Consider the following 20,076-nt stretch of genomic DNA (forward strand, 5'->3'; position numbering starts at 1 on the left):
TTATCTGCCCCTCTCCTTCTCAGCAACTCCTCCCAGCCCCTTGGCTATTTCCCACACCAAAGTTTCTAGGTCTCTCCTCATCCTGGTTACTACTGCTGGACACACACAATATCTCTGTATCCTTCTCACACTGTGGGACCCCACACAGATCAATACATTAGCTCTGGACTGGGTAACACAGAACAGAAAGGATCCATCACCTCCCTTGTGCTACTTGCCATGCCTCTCCTGATGAAACCAATAAGTGCTTTTATTCTAAACATCTATACTGTTTGGTTAACTTATTTAGGGTTAACAATAAACAAAAATTCTTGACTTCGCTTCTGCTAAGTCACATCATCCCTGGAATTTTTTAAAAACAAAGATCCAGACCTTAAATGAAGGCCTGTTAAATTTAATTGTGTTAGATTCAGCCTGTTCAGATATTTTAATTTTCCCCAATAACATTTATGAATTTTAAAAAATTATCAAACCAATACATATTTAATGTCCAATATTGAGGAAAACACAGAAAAATAAAAAGAATGCAATTATACTGACCCATGATCCCTTCCCCACCTGAAGGCAAACATTGTTAACATGGTTTTATTATTTTCTACATTTTCTCTGAGCATATGTATATTTATATAACTGGTATAATATTGTATTCAATTTTGTATCCTCCTTTTAGAAATTTAACATTATCTTGTAAGCATTTTCTCAAATCTCACATGATAGTACATTGAATGTTGTCACAGAGTTTATGTATCCAATCCTCTAGTAGAACACTTAAGCTGTTCCCAATTTTTTCACTGTTATGTGGAACATTTCAGTGAATTTTTAAAGCATAAAACTGCTTTTTTGGATGGATTCCTTTGGATAGAGTCCTAAGACTTGCATTAATGAATCAAAGAGCATGAACATTTAAAAAAAGATTCTTAACACACCCTGCCAAATTTTTCTCCAGAATATTTTCAGATCTTTTAAAAATCCTGATTCTAACGCTATCCAAGGCACTTTGGAAGATACAAGAATGAAAATACACTATCCTTGCCCTCAGGAATTAACTTCCTAGGAGGAACACAAAAATGGAAAAAAGCACGCTCGAGGGTAGATACTGTTAAGTCTCTACAACTTCTCTTTTCAGTTCTGTCGGTTTTATTGCCTTTATTTGTTTTGAACCTTTGTCATTAGGATGGTGGTCATTCAGGCTTGCCATCTCTTCTTGATGGATTAACACTTTTATCATTAGAATTCCCCTCTATCTCTTATAATAGACCTTGTCCTGAAGTCCACTTTAGCTGATATTAGTAATACTTCACTGTATGAATATAACCACATTTTACTTATCCACTCATCCATTGATAGACATGTGGGCCGCTCTCATGTTTTAGATATTATGAACAATGCTACTATGAACATGGGTGTACAAATATCTCTTTGAGACGCTGCTTTCAAGGATTTTTGGTATATATCCAGATGTGGACTTGCTGGATCATATGGTAATTCCATTTTTAATTTTTTGAGGAACCACCTTACTTTTTTCCATAGCAGCTGTACAATGTTAAATTACTACCAACAGTGCACAAGGATTCCAATTTCTCCACATTCTTGCCAACACTTGTTATTTTTAATTTTTTTGATAGTAGCCATCCTAATGGGTATGAGGTGGTGTTTCGTAGTTTTGATTTGCATTTCCCTAATGATCAGAGATGTTGAGCATCTTTTCATGTGCTTATTGGCCATTTGTATATCTTCTTTGGAGGGATATACATTCAACTCCTTTGCCCATTTTTGAGTTATGTCTTTTGGTTTTTTTGGTTGTTGAGTTTTACTTCTCTATATATTTTGGATATTAATCCTTTATCAGATATATGATTTGCAAATATTTTCTCCCATTCTATGGGCTGCCTTTTTACTCAGTTGATTTTGTCTTTTGATGCACAATATTTTAAAATTTTCATGAAGGTCCAGTTTGACTATTTTTTCTTTTGCTATCTCTGCCTTTGGTGACATAGCCAAGAAATTATTGCCAAATCCAATGTCATGAAGCTTTTATCCTATGTTTTCTTCTAAGAGTTTTATAGTTTTGGGTCTCACATTCAGGTCTTTGATCCATTTTGAGTTAATTTTTGTATGTGGTGTTAAGCAACGGTCCAATTTCATTATTTTACTTGTGGATATTCAGTTTTCCCAGCACCACTTGTTGAATAGACTGAACTTTCCCCATTAAATGGTCTTGGCATCCTTTTCAAAAATCATTTGACCATATGTATATGCAATGGTTTATTTCTGGGCTCCCTGTTTCATTCCATTAGTCTATACATTAGTCTTTATGATAGTACCACAGTTTTGATTACTGTGGCTTTCTAGTAAGTTTTTTTTTAATTATTATTTATTTATTGATTGATTGATTTGGCTGTGTTGGGTTTTTGCTTCCGTGCGAGGGCTTCCTCTAGCCGCGGCAAGCGGGGGCCACTCTTCATTGCGGTGCGCGGGCCTCTCACTATCGTGGCCTCTCTTGTGGAGCACAGGCTCCAGACGCGCAGGCTCAGTAGTTGTGGCTCACAGGCACGGGCCCAGTCGCTCCGCGGCATGTGGGATCCTCCCAGACCAGGGCTCGAACCCGTGTCCCCTGCATTAGCAGGCAGACTCTCAACCACTGCACCACCAGGGAAGCCCCTCTAGTAAGTTTTGAAATCAGGAAATGTGAGTCCTCCATCTTTGTTCTTCTTTTTCAAGATAGTTTCGTCTATTTGGGATCCCTTGAGACTTCATATAAATTTTAGTATGGGTTTTTCTATTTTGGCAAAACATCATTGAGAGTTTTTATAGAGATTGCATTGAATCTATAGATTTCTTTGGGTAGCATTGACATCCTAATAATATTAAATCTTCCAATCTATGAATACGGAATGTGTTTCCATTAATTCTTCTTTCAGTAACATTTTGTAATTTTCTTTGTACCAGTCTTTTACTTTTGGTTAATTCCTAAGTATTTTATTCTTTTAGATGCTACTGTAAATGTCATTTTCATAATTTCCTTTTGAGATTGTTCATTGTTAGTGTATAGAAATGCAACTAATTTTTGTGTGTTGACTTTATATCTTGGTACTTTGCTGAATTAATTTATTAGCTCTAACTGTGTGTGTGTGTGTGTGTGTGTGTGTGTGTGTGTATGTGATCTTTAGGATTCTCTACACATAAGAATATATCATGTGCAGAGATAATATTACCTCTTCCTTTCCAAGTTGGATGCCTTTTGTTTCTTTTTCTGCCTAATTGCTCTATCTAGACATTCTAGCATTATGTTGAATAGAAGTTGTGAAAGTAGGCATCTGTGTCTTGTTCCTGATCTTAGAGGAAAGGCTTCAAGTCTTTCACCAATGTGTATGTTTGCTGTGGGTTATCATATATGGTTTTTATTATGCTGAAGTAGTTTCCTTCTATTCCTAGTTTGTTGAGTGTTTTTAAAAGGGTGTTGAATTCTGTTGCATGCTTTGTGTGCATCATTTGAGATGATCATGTGATGTATTACACTGATCAATTTTCACATATTGAACTATCCTTGCATTCCAGGAGTAAATCCGACTTGGCCATGGTGTATAACCCTTTTGATATGCTGCTAAATTTAGTTTGATAATATTTTATTGTGAATTTTTGCATTAATGTTCATAAGGGATATGGATCTGTAGTTTTCTTGTAGTGTCATTGTCTGGCTTTCATATCAGGGTAATACTGGCTTCATAGGATAAGTTAGGAAGTGTTCCCTCCTCTGCAATCTTTTGGAAAAGTTTGAGACGGATTAATATTCATTCTTTAAGTGTTTGGTAGAATTCACCAGTGAAAACATCAGGTCCAGGGCTTTTATCATCAGGAGATTTTTTGATTATAGATTCAATCTCCTTACTAGTTACAACTCTATTTTTTATAACTAGTCAAAGTCAGATTTTCTATTTCTTTGTGATTTGGTCTTGATTGGTTTTGTGTTTCTAGGGATTTGTCCATTTCATCTAGGTTATCCAATTTGTTGACATATAATTGTCCAGAATACTCTCTTATATTTTTATTTCTACAGAATTGGTAATAATATCCTCATTTTCATTTCTGATTTTAATAATTTGCATCTTCTCTCCTTTTTTCTTAGCCCATCTAGCTGATGGTTTGTCAATTTTGTTGATCTTTTCAAAGAACCACTTTTCGGTTTCATTAAGTATCTCTATTGTTTTTCTTTTTAAATTTATTTATTTATTTATTTATTTGTTTTTGGCCTCGTTGGGTCTTTGTTGCTGCACGCAGGCTCTCTCTAGTTGCAGTGAGTGGGAGCTACTCTTCGTTGCAGTGCGCGGGCTTCTCATTGCAGTGGCTTCTCTTGTTGCAGAGCACGGGCTCTAGGGCGCAGGCTTCAGTAGTTGTGGCACACAGGCTCAGTAGTTGTGGCTCGTGGGCTCTAGAGCACAGGGTCAGTACTTGTGGCACATGGGCTCTGTTGCTCCACGGCATGTGGGATCTTCCCGGACCAGGGCTCGAACCCGTTTCCCCTGCATTGGCAGGCGAATTCTTAACCACTGCGCCACCAGGGAAGCCCTCTATTGTTTTTCTATTCTCTATTTTACTTATATTTGTTCTAATCTTTACTATTTTTTTCCTTCTGCATCTTTGAGTCTAGTTTATTCTTTTTTTTTTCCAGTTTTTAAATTGTAAAATTAGTTTGTTGATTTGAGATCCTTCTTGGTTTTTAATGTAAAAATTTATAGCTATAAATTTCACCCTTAGCACTGTTTTGCTGTGTCCCTTAAGTTTTGGTCTGCTGTGTTTTCATTTCCAATAATCTCTAAGTATTTTCTGATTTCCTTTGTAACTTCTAATCTGAGCCATTGGTCATATAAGAGTCTGTTGTTTAATTTCCACAAATTTGTGAATTTTCCAGTTTTACTTCTCTTACTGATTTCTAACTTTGTACAATATCTTTGTAAATCTATTGAGAAAATACTTTGTGTTATATCTTTTAAAATCTATTGAGATTTAATTTGTGGCCTAACATGTGGTCTATCCTTGAAAATGTCCCAGGTGCACTTAAGAAGAATGTGTACGCTGTTTTTGCTGGGTAGAGTGTTTTGTATACGTCTGTTAGCTCTAGTTGGTTAATTGTGTTAAGTCCTCTATTTCCTTACTTAGCTCTGTCTGGTTGTTCTATCCATTATTGAGAATGGGATAATGAAATCTCCAACTATTATTGTAGAACTCTCTATCTCTCTCTTCAATTCCGTTAGTTCTTGCTTCAAAATCCCTGTAAGTCACCTCAGGTGGTGGTGATTGGGGGAGTTTGCAACAATGGTGGGTGAGGTACAATAACAATGGCTGCCTACCTCTTCATCTGCACCTCTATGATCAAAAGCAGCAATCAGCGAGCCCCAATATTTGGAGGATGGGGTCCTTTTTGCCCACCTTGGGTCCCACAAGCTGGTGCAAGGTTCTTCAGGAACCTGTGCACAGCTGCCTGCCACGTGACTGAGAGGTAGGGGATGGGTAGCTCTTACTGAGCTAAGAGCTGACTTGACCCAAATCAACTGCAATTTACCATCCAAGCCTTCCCCTGGAAGTTACAAGCCTTCAGTAGACTCCAGAGTTCTGAAATAGTTACATCAAACAGATTCTGCCAGTGAAATTATTGTCTGGGTGGGAAGACAGACTCTTGGTGCTTCCTACTCTCCCATCTTCCCAAAATTCCTCCCCCACCCTGTCTTTTTTTTTTTTAACATAATAAAACATTATGAAATATATTTGTAATGGTGAGGGCTATGGCTGCCTCGCTAATTTTTCCCAGACTTTTCCTGGCTATTCTTGCAATATTATCCTCTTTTATGAATTTAGAATCAGTGTCTAGTTTCCAAAAGTATCTTTTTTTGTTGTTGTTGTTGTTATTGCTTTGATTTTGTATTAGCTATAGGGTGATCTTTATTTGTCATTTCCCCTCAAATTAGGGAAAGATTATGCTTAAAAGAAGTGAGATGGTTCTATTCATTCTGGTTTTGGACTACTAGGTTTGTATGTTAGTTTCTATTTTTTTTTTTTTTTACCATCTTTATTGGAGTATAATTGCTTTACAATGGTGTGTTAGTTTCTGCTTTATAACAAAGTGAATCAGCTATACATATACATATATCCCCATATCTCCTCCCTCTTGCGTTTCCCTCCCACCCTCCCTATCCCACCCCTCTAGGTGGTCACAAAGTACTGAGCTGATCTCCCTGTGCTATGCGGCTGCTTCCCATTAGCTATCTATTTTACATTTACTAGTATATATAAGTCCATGCCACTCTCTCACTTCATCCCAGCTTACCCTTCCCCCTCCCTGTGTCCTCAAGTCCATTCTCTACGTCTGTGTCTTTATTCCTGTCCTGTCCCTAGGCTCTTCAGAACTTTTTTTTTTAGATTCCATATATATGTGTTAGCATACGGTATTTGTTTTTCTCTTTCTGACTTACTTCACTCTGTATGACAGACTCTAGGTCCATCCACCTCACTACAAATAACTCAATTTCGTTTCTTTTTATGGCTGAGTAATATTCCATTGTATATATGTACCACATCTTCTTTATCCATTCATCTGTCGATGGACACTTAGGTTGCTTCCATGTCCTGGCTATTGTAAACAGAGCTTCAATGAACATTGTGACACATGACTCTTTTTGAATTATGGTTTTCTCAGGGTATAGGCCCAGTAGTGGGATTGCTGGGTCATATGGTTGTTCTATTTTTAGTTTTTTAAGGAACCTCCATACTGTTCTCCATAGTGGCTGTATCAATTTACATTCCCACCAACAGTGCAAGCCAAAAGTACCTTAGTGATACTGTTATTGGGAAATTTATAGCTTAATTTAGAAATAATTTTGTCAATGAGTTGAAAACTCAACCTAAAAATCCTGGTTTTCATATATACTACAAAAATAGTAAAGGTCATTATAAAAATTAAATTAATACAGAGGTATGTAAAGGCTAAAAATTAAGAAGACCCTCTTAAAATATTTCCTTATCATCACCCCCTCCCAACTTCCCTTCACTGAGGCAATTTTTACAAACAGTTTGATAGTATCCTTTCATACTTAGCCATACATTTACAAGCTTTTATGTGTACATCCACACGCAGGGTTTTACTGGTTTTGTTTTGAATGTATATGGGATCATTAGTAATAAAGGAGCCATAATACATACAGTATATATCAATGTATTGTAATCCTCTATGGATGCACATTCACGTTGTTTCTTTTTTTCCTCCACTAATAAAGCTTGATCAAAGTCTCGTGCATACTTTTCCACATTTGTTTAAGTAGAATTTCTAGAAAGGAATTGCCAGCGAGAAGGTAATGAACGCATAATTTAAAAATTTGAAGATACCAAGTTATCTTCAGAGAACAACAGTGATACTCCCAACAACGATATAGGATGGGACTTTTTTCACACACCCTACTAAGTACTGAACGTACAAATCTTTTTAATTTTTGCCACTCTGTATATATGAGATAACATCTAGCTCACAGTATGTCTGTAAGGGTCACATATGTTAAAGGACCTCTCACGTTGCCTGGCTTACTGTCAGCATTCCTTTTTTTTTTTTTAAGCAGCCCAATCTGAGAGTAAAATACGTGCAAGGGCTATAAAATGTCAGGGAATCTTAATGCACACAATTTACCATCAGACTTCGTTGAGACCTTAAAGAAAAAAACCCCAACCCCAATATTGCAAGGACAACATTTCCAACGTGTATGGTCTGAAGGGATGGATCAGCTCTAATGATAACTGGGTGTTGAGCTCTGAAGAAGTGGGGTGTTCCCTTTTAAAAATAGTCTCCCCCCCACCCCCCCAAAAAAAGAACCGAACTGCGTTCCCCTGCCTGCCTTTGTCTCCGGAGCCACGCCGAGCTCCCGACAGCTCCCGCCGCGGAAGGCCCCTTACGGACTTCCTTGTCTCCTCTTCACCTGGGGAAGGAGGGCTTCTTTCTGCCGTCGGAGGTGCCAGGGCCGGTGTACCTCAGGGTACGGGCTCTCCGTCCGAGCGTGCACCTGGGAGCCCGGGAGCCGCACGGACCTTGCTCTTTTCTGACACTGTCCCACCGAAGTCCGCGACTCTTCCACGTTTCCAATTCTGTTCATTGGAAGACTGGTTCTGGAGACTGCACGCTTATTAGACCTGCGGCACGGAATGCGGAGCAAAGTGCCAGACTTCTCAGGCCCCAGCCCTTGGAGACGCCGCCACCGGGACTGGACGTGGAGCGGTGTCGGACCCAACTGCCGTCAGATGGATGGCATTTTCGGTTCAGCGTCTTTAGCCTGGATTTTGGCTTAATTCAACCTAAACAGCGTCTTGGAATTTTATTTTTTTCCAAAGCCTACGAGGTGGGTACTCAACCTCGGACCCGGCGAGTGTGTGGGTCCCGCGAACGGAATTCGCATTGGAGAGGGAGGCCGGTGTCACCGAAGAGGGAGCCGGGCGCCGTGAGGGTGGGGAAATCCTTCAGGTGCAGCCAGCGGTGGGACACACTACCTCGCGGGCTCGCCTCACACCTGACTCAGACCTCAGGCAGTCGTAGTTCTGACTGGTGGAATGAGGCGGATAACCAGCTGGCCTCCACCACAGCGGGTCTGGATTGGCTTCGACACACAGTCGCTTTTCTGTAGTCCAAACCTAGAGCCGCTTAGTGATAAATCCCGCCTTAAAAGGCGTTTGATAACAGTTTTACGTGTTGTAAGGCATACGGTGATTGGTTGCAGGGCTCACGGATTCGCTCGGTAGTAAACACAGCGAGGCTCCTGGGACCGCGGATTGGTCAGTGTTCCGGGGCCGAGTAAATTCCGCCGGATTCCGCGCGCCGGCTGGCGGCGCATCTACCCTGGCCCCGCCCCCTCCGCTTCTGATTGGCTGTAGCGCGGCCGGAGGGGAGGAGGAAAGGCGTGGAGTAGGTGATCTCGTGTTGCGTCACTTCCGTTTACTGTGGGCAGCTGCCGCGGTATTCTCAGAGTGCGGCGGCGAACGGGGTGAAGCAGCCGGGGGACGAGAGGCGGGGTGGGCGGAAGGGGGAGGAAATCCCATCACTGGGGCGCCAGCCTGGACGTTCCCGCCTCCTCCGACACTGTCGGGTACGATCGGAGAAGGATCACCGCCTCCTCCAGCGAGAAGGGGGGCGGAGTCCGGCTCAGGTGAGGCAACCCTGTCAGCGCGAGCGGTGGTGGCGCGCGTGGGCGCGCTCACGTGGAGACGGTTGAGCTCTGGGGGAGCTGGGTGGGCGGCGCGAGCAGGGTCTTGTCCAGGCGGCGGGGAGCGCGCAGACGCATACCGGTTCCCCTCCATGCCCCCACCCCCGCCTACCTTGTCCGTCTTTCTGAGGTGGTATTGTTACCCTCGGAACGGAGGGGCCAGGCGGGTGGAAGGCGTGTTCTTCTGCGCAGGCGTCCCCCGTGTCCCGACGCCAGGCTGTCTGTCTGGCCGGTGGGGCTGGGGCTGCGTGATGAGGTCGGGTGGCTCTCTCGCCCCCATCCTGGGTCTCTTTGAGCGACGAGGTTTCATTTACACCAGAGCAAGGCCGAGGCGGTCTGGAATCGGGAACCGGAGGCTGACCCTTGGAGGGGTGGAGCCAGTGTTTTGGAATGCCCCAACTTATCAGAGCACTACACTGTTTATAGGCTATTGAATGGCCTCTGCTTCCAGGTTTCGTGCTAGGAGCTGTGGGGGATGCAGTGGTAAGAACAGCCTTCCGCCCTCCTCCCCTTGTTTGGAGGACATGCAGATTTATACTTAAATACTAACCTTAGGCAGTGAGTTAAGGGGGTCGAAGGTTAGTTTTTCTTCTCTTCCAGAAAAGGTCGTTTGTTAAGCCAGTGTGCATTCTGGCATCGTGGAGGGTACTGTGGAAGCTAATTTCTGAATAGGACACAAATCCTAAATATTTAGTTTGGAGGAAAAATTTTAGGTAAAGGCGCAGTGAAATCTTGAGTACTAAGTAGTATGGTTGGGTTCTGGTTAATTTTAATGAATGGAAGTAAGAAACCCTTCACCTTCGAGAACTGAAGCAGAAATATTTCCGAAATATGTTCATATACTTTTCAGTTGTAGGTAGAAGATATTACATACATTAGGATCTTTCTTTAGAGGTTGAAGAGAATGCTGTGCCTTAGACATCACTGATGATTTGTTATCCTTGTAGGGGCTGTTGTGCCTTAGATAATTTTAAAAAGGTGGGCTGGGTGCCTCACCGTTTTCTGGAGAAAGTGCATTCAGTGTTGTGATTTTGGTGGTGAGGTTGATAAGCTAAAAGATAAGCGGCGGGGGAAAAAGACCAGGTGGGGAGAGGAGAGAGAGAATTTCAGAGAAAAGCCCCTAAACCAAGGGAAAGCCTCCTACTATTACTTTAGTCCCCTCTGGAAATCCCAGGAAACTTGGGAAGACTGGCCTCACCATCACTGTCGGCTTGGTGACCTGCCAGGTAAGACTAACTGGTTGAGGACCTGTTCCGGGCTCTTGCGTTTTGCTAAGTAAATGAACCAGGACTTTTTAAAGAGTCCTGAAGTAAGCATGTTTTCTTGATTTGCTTTTTCTCTCCTAAAAGTTGTGTCAGAACATGGTATAGTTAGCTGGGGATACTGGCAAGCTGTATTCTGCCTATTTGAGGTGTCTAGCAAAATTCTGAAAGAGATAAGATTTGGAAGAAAAGCGTCTTAGAGTGGGGTGTTTTCCTAAGCTTAGGGGTCAGTGCTCTCAAAAGAGACTTTGTCGTAAGACTATCACAAGTAGTTGAAGTTATTAAAAAAAAAATCACTTGGATACAAAATGCATGTAAATGTTTAGTATTTAAAGTATTTAGCATGAATTATGTTGAATTGGAGTTCTTTAGCATGGGTAAGACTTAAAAATAGCTTGTGTACAGTGAGAAATGACAAAGTTTGCTGTAGTGCTGACACAGAATCTTGAATCTGCCTCAGTTTCTCCTTGGAAAGGAAAAAGAAAAACCCAAGGTATTGATTCCATGTTAGTCTTCAACTTTTATTTTTTTAATATAAATTTGTTGTAAACAAATACTTTTCCTGTTTGTCAGTTTTAAGCATATGAGTTCTCTTTTACTGTACTTAACATTTCTCAAATATGGATGTTGTCTGGTAGAGCCACATTTTGTTAGTGTAGCAGGTGGGATGGAATGTAACACTACACGGCACCTTTTGTTTAAGTATGAAGTGAACTCATGCTAAAAGACCAGCCGTTTCTGAGTGAACTATTGTTCTTACAGTTGTTTTCATCATTTTCATTACTGAATAGTGGCTTTTAATCTCCAGATTCCAATTTTGGGAGGTGCCTTTCATTTGATTAATTATACATCTATTTACTAAAAGCTTTGATTTATCTTTCTGACAGCTCAGATTAGGAACTGTGTTGGAGTACTGACATTTTATTGTAATATAGATAGATTACTGTCTTAGTATCTAAGATTATTTTATCTGTAGATAATTTTCCTTGTGATATTCTAACATACTTGAATGATAAGTTTAAGGTTCCAGTATTTCCTTGATTCTAAACCACATTTTGTCCACATTTTAATCTTGAGGACAGGATGCCATAAGTAAGCATTATACCATAGCTTAGTTGGCATTGTTTTTCCCCCCCAATGTTACATGAGATAGTATTGCACTTGATAATCACTGGCATCTTAGATTTAATGAAACTTGGTACAATTAAAAGACTTTTGTATCCAACTAATTCGTTGTTAATTGTAAGCAATTAATTTTCCAAATCTGCACTCTGAAGAAAGTTTGCTATTGTAAGGAATCCTATTGGAAGTAATGTTTTTTCCTTATTCAGAGGGGAATTAACGAACTGTTTTGTTTCTTTGACAAATTTTAAAGGATGATTGAGTGCTGGGTCTGCTTTTTGGAAACTGTACTTGGTGTTTTGTTACTTTGTATACATGATAACAATTTACAAATGCTTTATTTCCAGCTTCTTAAGTTTAAAATGATAAGGGTGAATTGTTCCCCCCTTTCTTCTGTACATGATGTTGTTAACTTGGTGTAATTTTTCAGTACATCTAAATTAGTTATAATTTAAATCTACTCAGCTGCCTTCCTCTAAAAATATAAGACCTTCAATTTTGAAGGTCTTTGAAATACAAGTCCTTCTGTTTTAGTCTACAGAGAGGATTTGAGGAAGGAGGACAGGGAGAAGAAAACCCACTGTTTTGGGGTTCAGTTTTGAGAGGAATGTACAGATGGTACAAAAATCTAAACACATGTAGTAACATACACTGTATTTTATTTTGAGTAGAATGTCAAAAGCAACTCAGCAGGTGAAGTATCAGTCACTTGTTGAACACTATTGATTTGATAAATGATTCAGAAGTGAAGGAATATACTACTTTGAAAGTAAACTAGGTATAAGAAATGAATTAAATCCATTTTTCATCTTCTCTCCTGGAAAGGCACCATTAATAATTGTGTCTCCAATGCTTCAGCATGGCTTTCTTCTTGATAAAAGTTTAGTTTTTTTCCTTAAGAAATATGTATCTTGATCTGTCAGGGGTGCAAGGCAATAAAAGCTATTTTTAAAAATTGCTGAAAAGGTTGTGTGTGGTGGAGGCAACTGGGATGGGTGTCAGGCAACATTTTCTAAATAATAGAGGGAAAATATATTTAGACTTTTAAAACAGATGTTAAATTATAGTCTTAAATATATAAACAGCTAAAAGAAGCCATTGATGGATGGTTTCTATAGATTTTTGGGTACCTTTGTGAAGTTTGTATGCTCTTTAGAGCGTTAAGTGGCTACAGATGTTCTTTTATCTGGACAATCAGCTGGCTGGCTAGTCATTTTAAGTTTTAGGAAAATGTACCTGAGACAGGGAAATTTCTAGAACAGTTACAGTGCAAGTGTAAAGTTTTAAATAGGATAAAGCAGTGAAGTTTGTCATAAATTATTTTGAAGTTGAAGTGCAGTGCTGTCAGACTCTCATGTAACTGACTGTCTTGGGCATGCCCACTATCAGCATTCTGCTGGTGGGCCACCACCTTGGCTGACCACCTCCCTGACAGGTTTGGGCAGACCAAGATCTTCCCCTTATTACAGGTGATCCTGCCACCAGGAATGCATTCTGTCACCCAGCCCCTCTTCTCCCCAAGGCTCTGCTCCCTGATTCTTGTTTGGCACCAGCTTCATGGAAGGCAGGGTTGGGAGGAGCCAGTGGTAAGGAGCAGTGGGAGGAGAAGGCAAAGCTTATCTTGCATCTTGCTGACCTTCTAAACTGGGGTGTGTTAGCACTGGTGAAGGCTTGGCAGTGTGGTCTGTGGTGGTGGTGGTGTGTGGCATTGGTAATAAGGGAGGATTTGAGGAAGAAAAGAGAAGAAAAGCCCCTCCTGCCAGCTCTTCCAGAATCCTTGCTCTAATTTTCACTCCCTTAGCTGTTATTTTACACACCTGTCTTTTCACTCAGTTCCAATCCTTGACCCTGACCCTGCTTTTCAGCTTCATCCCCTTACTCCCTCCAATTGCCTAATCCTTATTCCTAGCCTTTGCTCACACTAGTAATTGCTTACTGTCTCTCCTCTGAATATCCTGTCATCAGCCACCGGGCCCATGTCTTCCTGGGGGCTACTCCCATTACTGCAAAGTGAAGTTTTGTGGATGGACCTAGGATCATATCTCTTATCCTTCACTTGCTGTACTAGTTAGGTGATGTTGGCCCTAGGCATGGGGAAGACAGTCACTGCTTGATCATCATCCATAAGAGAGAATACATGTACAATACCTACAGGACCTCGCTCTTAGTAGGCATTCAACCCTTTCATCCAACTAATTGAAGTATAGTGGTAGGTGTGGTGCAGTGTTACTTACACTGCACAGGTGCTTTGACCTGTTTGCTAACATAGTAACAGGTTAAAGGCATACTTTGTGAGTGGTCTTGTAAGGTAATATTGATGAGAAAATGCTAAGTGATTTATTTTGCAAACTTGAGTAGTGCAGTATATGTATAAATCGAAGGCTGCCTTTACGCTAAAGTCCCATTTATCCTATATTTTTAAAGAATGAGATTGCAGGGAATTCCCTGGCTATCCAGTGTTTAGGACGCCGTGCTTTCACTGCCGAGGGCCCAGGTTCAGTCCCTGGTTGGGAAACTAAGATCCTGCAAGCCACGCAGTGCGGCCAAAAACAAACAAAAAACAACAACCCCCGAAACTGAAACAAAACAAAAAAAGAAAGAGATTCCATATACATGCACTTTCTATATATGTGAAAATTTAGGGCTAATAGCCCCAGTACGTACTGCTGGGCCCCTTTTCTCCCTTAGTGGGTCAGCTGTCTCTTTTTGCAGCTTAATTAATTAATTAATTAATTAATTATTAAGAAAAAGACAATGTGAGAGCTTGAGGTACTTTCCTATGAGGAAATCTTTCATACATAGGCTTGGACCTTTATTTTGGATATTCTGAGACTTTTTCTTTCTGGCTTTTGGCTGATTGTAGGGATAGTTGTGACTCTCAGAAAAATGACTGTTGGGTAATATGGTGTTACATTTCAACTAAATACAAAATTCATTCAAGATAATTTACTGAGTTGTATATCAGGCACTTTGGAAGAGAGAGGGAAAATATAGTCCCTGGAGTCAACAGGAAGTTTTAGTAGAAGCATTTTGACTTTGCACTAGAATATAAGTAGAGCACTAATAACTTTTCATATTCAAACTGAATTATGAAGTTTTAGGTCAGCTAATCCCTAGGAATTTTTTAAAAGAAATTTATGTATTTATTTATTTTTGGCTGTGTTGGGTCTTTGTTGCTGTGCACGGGCTTTCTCTAGTTGCGGCGAGCGGGCTTCTCATTGCTGTGGCTTCTCTTGTTGTGGAGCATGGGCTCTAGGCGCGCAGGCTTCAGTAGTTGTGTCATGCAGGCTCAGTAGTTGTGGCTCGTGGGCTCTAGAGCACAGGCTCAGTAGCTGTGGCGCACAGGCTTAGTTGCTCCACGGCATATGGGATCTTACTGGACCAGGGCTCAAACCCGTGTCCCCTGCATTGGCAGGCGGATTCTTAACCACTGCACCACCAGGGAAGTCCAGCCCTAGGAATTTTGAACTGGAAAACAAGCTGGTAAAGTGGGAGAGCTAGAGGGTAGGGTGAGATGGTAAGGGCTTCTGGCATTAGCTTGACATTCCCAGTCATGCTCGCTTTAAGTCATTGATGGATTTCCTTTTTTTTTTTTTTAAGATTTATTATTTATTTATTTTATTTATTTTTGGCTGTGTCGGGTCTTAGTTGTGGCATGCAGGATCTTTCGTTGCAGCACGTGGGCTTCTCTCTAGTTGTGGCGTGCGGGTTTTCTTTCTCTAGTTGTGGCGTGCAGGTTCCAGGGCACCGTGGGCTCTCTAGTTGAGGTGCTCGAGCTCAGTAGTTGTGGCTCGTGGGCTTAGTTGCCCCGCAGCATGTGGAATCTTAGTTCCCTGACCAGGGATCAAACCCACGTCCCCTGCATTGTAAGGCAGATTCTTTACCGCTGGACCACCAGGGAAGTCCTGATTTCCTTTTTAATACACTTAATCTGTCCAATTTCTGAGCTGCCCTGACACAGCAGAACCAGAGAGACTATAAAAATTAGTCATGCTGACAGACGTGGTAGCTGGGGTTAACCTTGGGCGCCTGTGTGCCTACCTAGTCCCACTTAGTTGGTCAGACCAGAATATGGATGAATGTTCTAGGACTCCAGGACTTGGAACCCCATCAAAAATCCTAGCCTGCTTGACTGGGACCTTGCCTAGTTTTGTTCTCTTACATTTATTTTCAGTTACGTCATCTCTACAAGTGGAGGAAAAGTTCTGTTTAGTTATTTTTCTGCTAGGGTTTTATCTAGATTAGGTATATTGAACGTTAAGAGTTCTTAGAACGTTAAGATGCTTCTTGCAGGTGTAGCCTTGCAGGTCCTGCCTGGCAGACCAGCAGCAAATCACTTGATATGTTGTAGATGATGTTTGAGTATGGGTGTACATTTCTTTGTGAACTAAGTATATTATTGTAAAGCATGTGGGTAGGTCAGTATATAAGTCAAACAGTTTAAAATGTGCTATTAACTGGCTTGTTCCCCTAGAACACAAATGAACTTTTTTATTAGTCTAAGTAAAACACTATTAGGAAAGTAAATCTATTGAGGAAACAGTCAACTCTTGATTATTCATGTTAATGTAATAAGCAGTGGTATAAGTGTATTTTCTTAATTATATTTAGTTTGGAAATTTCTAAAACTCTGTTCCTGCATAACAAATATTGTAGTGTACACTTGCTTTGGGTCAGACAAAGTTACAAATTGATAGATTACTTGCTGTATATCCTCCTGCCATATAGACTCATAGTCACATTTTGAAATCTTTTAAAGAGACCTGGGGCTTCCCTGGTGGCACAGTGGTTAAGAATCTGCCTGCCGATGCAAGGGACACGGGTTCGAGCCCTGGTCCGGGAAGATCCCACATGCCGCGGAGCAACTAAGCCCGTGTGCCACAACTACTGAGCCTGTGCTCTAGAGCCCATGAGCCACAACTGCTGAAGCCCGTGTGCCTAGAGCCCGTGCTCTGCAACAAGAGAAGCCACCGCAACGAGAAGCCCGCGCCCCGTAACGAAGCGTAGCCCCCACCCGCTGCAACTAGAGAAAGCCCGCGTGCAGCAACGAAGACCCAATGCAGCCAAAAATAAATAAATAAAATTTAAAAAAAATTATTAAAAAAAAAAGAGAGACCTGAAGCTTTTTTCCTTGGTTTGAAGGCTTCAGACAGGCAGCTTTTGGTAAAACACTTATCTTCTCAGCATGAGCTCTTTTATAGCTTTTAGACTGGATCTCTGAGTTTGCTAGAGATGCTTGTGAGTTTTGAATAACCATGATCTTGATTCATGATTCCCTTCCATCACAGTGGAGAGTGACACATTTCATACCTCTCAAACTAACTGAATTTTAAAAATACCCTTTCTAGATCCTAAACTGTTTCAAGATAGCCATGTTGTTTAGATTTTTTTAAGATTGCGATTTGAACTTCACTGTGTGACAGAGATCCAGCCTGAACCAGGTTAAAGTAAAAGGGGAATTCGTTGGCTCATGAAACAGAAAGTCCTAGGGTCATGCTAACTACAGTCATGGCTGGATCCCAGGGTCTTGATGTCATCAGGACATTGTCTTTGGTATTGCTTCCTTCTTTGTTGGCTTCATTCTCAGATAGGCAAAAATTGCCACCATCAGTGTTAGACTTACATCTCTCTCACAGCTTGCAATCTGGGTGAAGAGAATATCTATTCTATTCTATTCTCTCTCTCTCTCTTTTGAAACAGTCAATCCATCATTTCTCTCCTGTAACACTGGCATTGATAAGGATCCCAGTGAGTGAAAAATACGGAACATTTCATGAATTTGCTTGTCATCCTTGCGCAGGGGCCATGCTAATCTTCTCTTTATGGTTCAAATTTTAGCACGTGTGGTGCAGAAGCGAGCACGCAGGAGATTCTTTCTTGATGGTATCAGCAAAAGTCCCCAGGGCAGGCTCTAATTGCTATGGCTTGGGTCACATATCCATCTCTGAAACAATCACTGTAATCAAGGGAAGTGGTTAAGAAATTAGCCAGGCCTGTCTAGATCAGCAGGAGGAACCGAAGATCATCTGGAACTCAGAGGTTTGGGGGCAGTCTCAACTGTTCCAGCTGGACTAAGAATGGGTAGAAAGTGATTTACCCCAAAGACATTAGTAGACAGACCAAAAGAAAAAAAAAAAGGTGTCCCTTGGATATAGTATTTGAATATTGATTTGTGGGACAATGTTAACAAGTTTTACATTGTTTCAGTTATTTATTGCTATGTAACAAATCACTTGAAAGCTTAATGGCTTAAAACAACAAAAAGCATTTTATTATTATCTCTAAGAGTTCTAGAGGTTGACTGGGCTCAGCTAGCTGATTCTCTCTTAGGGTCTGTTATGTAGTCAGATTGTGAGTGGGGCTGAAGTTAACTTGAAGTCATGTCTGGAGGCACGTGTTGACTGTCAACTAGATTTCAGCTGGGCTTCCTCACAGAATGGTTTTTGGGTTCTAAGAGGAAGCCAAAAAGACCAGGTGAAAGCGGTGTCACCTTTTATGACCTAGCTCACAAGTAGTCACATAGTGTAACTTTTGCCATAGTCATAGACTTGCCTGGCTTCAAGGGGAGTGGACGTAGAACCCCACCTCTTCATGAGAGGAGTGTCGATGTCAGATTGTAAGAAAACATGCAGTATGGGAGATCTTCATGTGGCTAGCCAACTTGGAAAATGCAATCTGCTATACACATTGCCTTATTTCAAGTGACCAGTTTTTATAAAGAACATGAAATATAAATTAGGCTATGCCAGTTCTTGGGTTGTCCTTATATTGACCAGTTTCTTTGTTGCCTAATCTATCACATAGTATCACCAAAAAGCTCTCCAGCATTCTTTCTCCCTTCCTAATAGCACTCTGATTTCTTAGTTGTGAATTATCTCCATCCCCTTCATGTATAATCTTGTTAGGTGGATAAATCAGCAACCAGCCTTCCACCACAGAAGGAAAAATAGATCCTTCCTCTTTCTTCCCCAGCACAATCACAGGTAGGGTGGGTGGGTCCCTAAGTTCAGCTATATTAGAAGCTCTCCCTGGAACTTTGAATCTTGAGCATGTGATGTCCATAACTGAGGGAACTGTTGGACACCATTTGTTTCAGGGGCAGTAGCCCAAGGAGACTCTTCCTACTGTACCAATGTGATTGTGGATTTTGCTTCCTAGCCCTTCCAAGCTCCTGCTGTCTGGTTCTTCAGCCTCCCAAGTCTTTGAGCTCTCAGATGGCTTTCATTCAAGTAAACCAGAGTTGAGTGCTGTTGGTTGTGTACAAGGCCTTAACTGACAGACCATCATAACTACAGTTAGCTGTATTTTAATACTCAAAGTAATTAAATTTCTTTAGTTGTCCCAGAAAGCTCAATTGAGAAAGTATGTTATGGTAAATTATTTTGTTAATGACTTGTTAAAACAGTGATTACTAACTTTTACTACAATGGGGCCTCTTAATGCTAAGTGGCCTCTTAGAATCAAAGAAAGGAATTGGGATTTCTCATTGACCTAATAATAGTTTGGGGACAGCAGTAGGGGATTGGGGATAAAACATATTAAGTATATTTACAAAAATATCCTTTACTAACAGGCAGTGTCATCTGTTTATCCATATGGTTACATAGCACTTTATTCTTTAGTATCACCAAGTATACATAGCAGATACTGTCTGTGCCCTGACCAGATCCCCTTGATCCTTTTTACCGCTTCTGTGCACCAGTTATGCAGCTTTGAGTGAATCTTTGCTTCTAATGGCTTGTGTCTGTGACTCTTTTGAGGACTGTCTTTGAGTGACTGGCTTCACTTTGTGCGTAGGCCCAGAGAGCTTGAGTTCTCCATCTCCCTGGAGAGGTTCTTAGTTGTTGACTGACTAACGCAAGGGCTGTGAAAGACCAGTTCCCTTGCCTTGAGACGGCTCAAACTCAAGTTACTTATACTCCGGAGTTCCCCTGCTGGACCAGGCTAAAGCTGGGATTTTGCCCCAGATGGCTCCCTTGCTTGGCCACTGCTGCTTCTCTCTACTGCTTCCCATTCCCAGTTTCTCCTGGGAGCACTTCCTTGATAAGTCAGATGTACTTGAATCCTTCTCTTAGGGTCTGCTTGTGGGAAACCCTACCTAAGACAGTATGACACTAAGCCTTTTTCATATTCATAGTCTTTGGAATCACTTTGGGGCATCACAGTAATGCCCTACTGTTTCCAGTTCATTCTTGGAATACTGACTTGTGGCACTTTGGGATGGCCAGAACATATATTAACAATCACATGAGTGAGTCAGCTGCATTTCTCGTTTCATTTAACTCATGGCTCCATTTTTACCTTAATTGAGTTATGCACGTGTTACTGGATTTTTTTTTTTTTTTTGGCTGTGTCGGGTCTTAGTTGCAGCATGCAGGATCTTTTGTTGCGGCACGTGGGCTTCCCTCTAGTTGTGGCGTGCAGGTTTTGTCTCTCTAGTTGTGGTGCACAGGCTCCAG

At 41.2% G+C, this 20,076-nt stretch overlaps 1 protein-coding gene and 1 long non-coding RNA gene across 5 annotated transcripts in view; one reads left to right on the plus strand and one right to left on the minus strand.

Moving 5' to 3' along the window:
* Positions 1-7,982, minus strand: LOC309663980. Its single transcript, XR_014265537.1, has 2 exons — positions 7,878-7,982; positions 1-7,318 (listed from the first exon to the last, which is right to left on the minus strand). It is a non-coding gene; the product is annotated as an uncharacterized lncRNA (long non-coding RNA).
* Positions 7,313-20,076, plus strand: part of ZBTB5 (zinc finger and BTB domain containing 5) — a 26,874-nt gene continuing 14,110 nt past the window's right edge. For 2 of the 4 annotated variants that reach the window (XM_082468636.1, XM_082468639.1), the window contains exon 1: positions 7,313-9,176. The gene's annotated coding sequence lies outside the window, so the exon portion shown is untranslated. Of the gene's footprint in view, positions 9,177-9,483; positions 10,460-10,482; positions 20,056-20,076 lie in introns of those variants that run through there. The other 2 variants (XM_082468638.1, XM_082468637.1) reach the window with 2 other exon arrangements.

This window comes from Balaenoptera physalus, assembly GCF_965194825.1.
Source record: "Balaenoptera physalus genome assembly, chromosome: 7".
Lineage (NCBI taxonomy): Eukaryota > Metazoa > Chordata > Mammalia > Artiodactyla > Balaenopteridae > Balaenoptera > Balaenoptera physalus.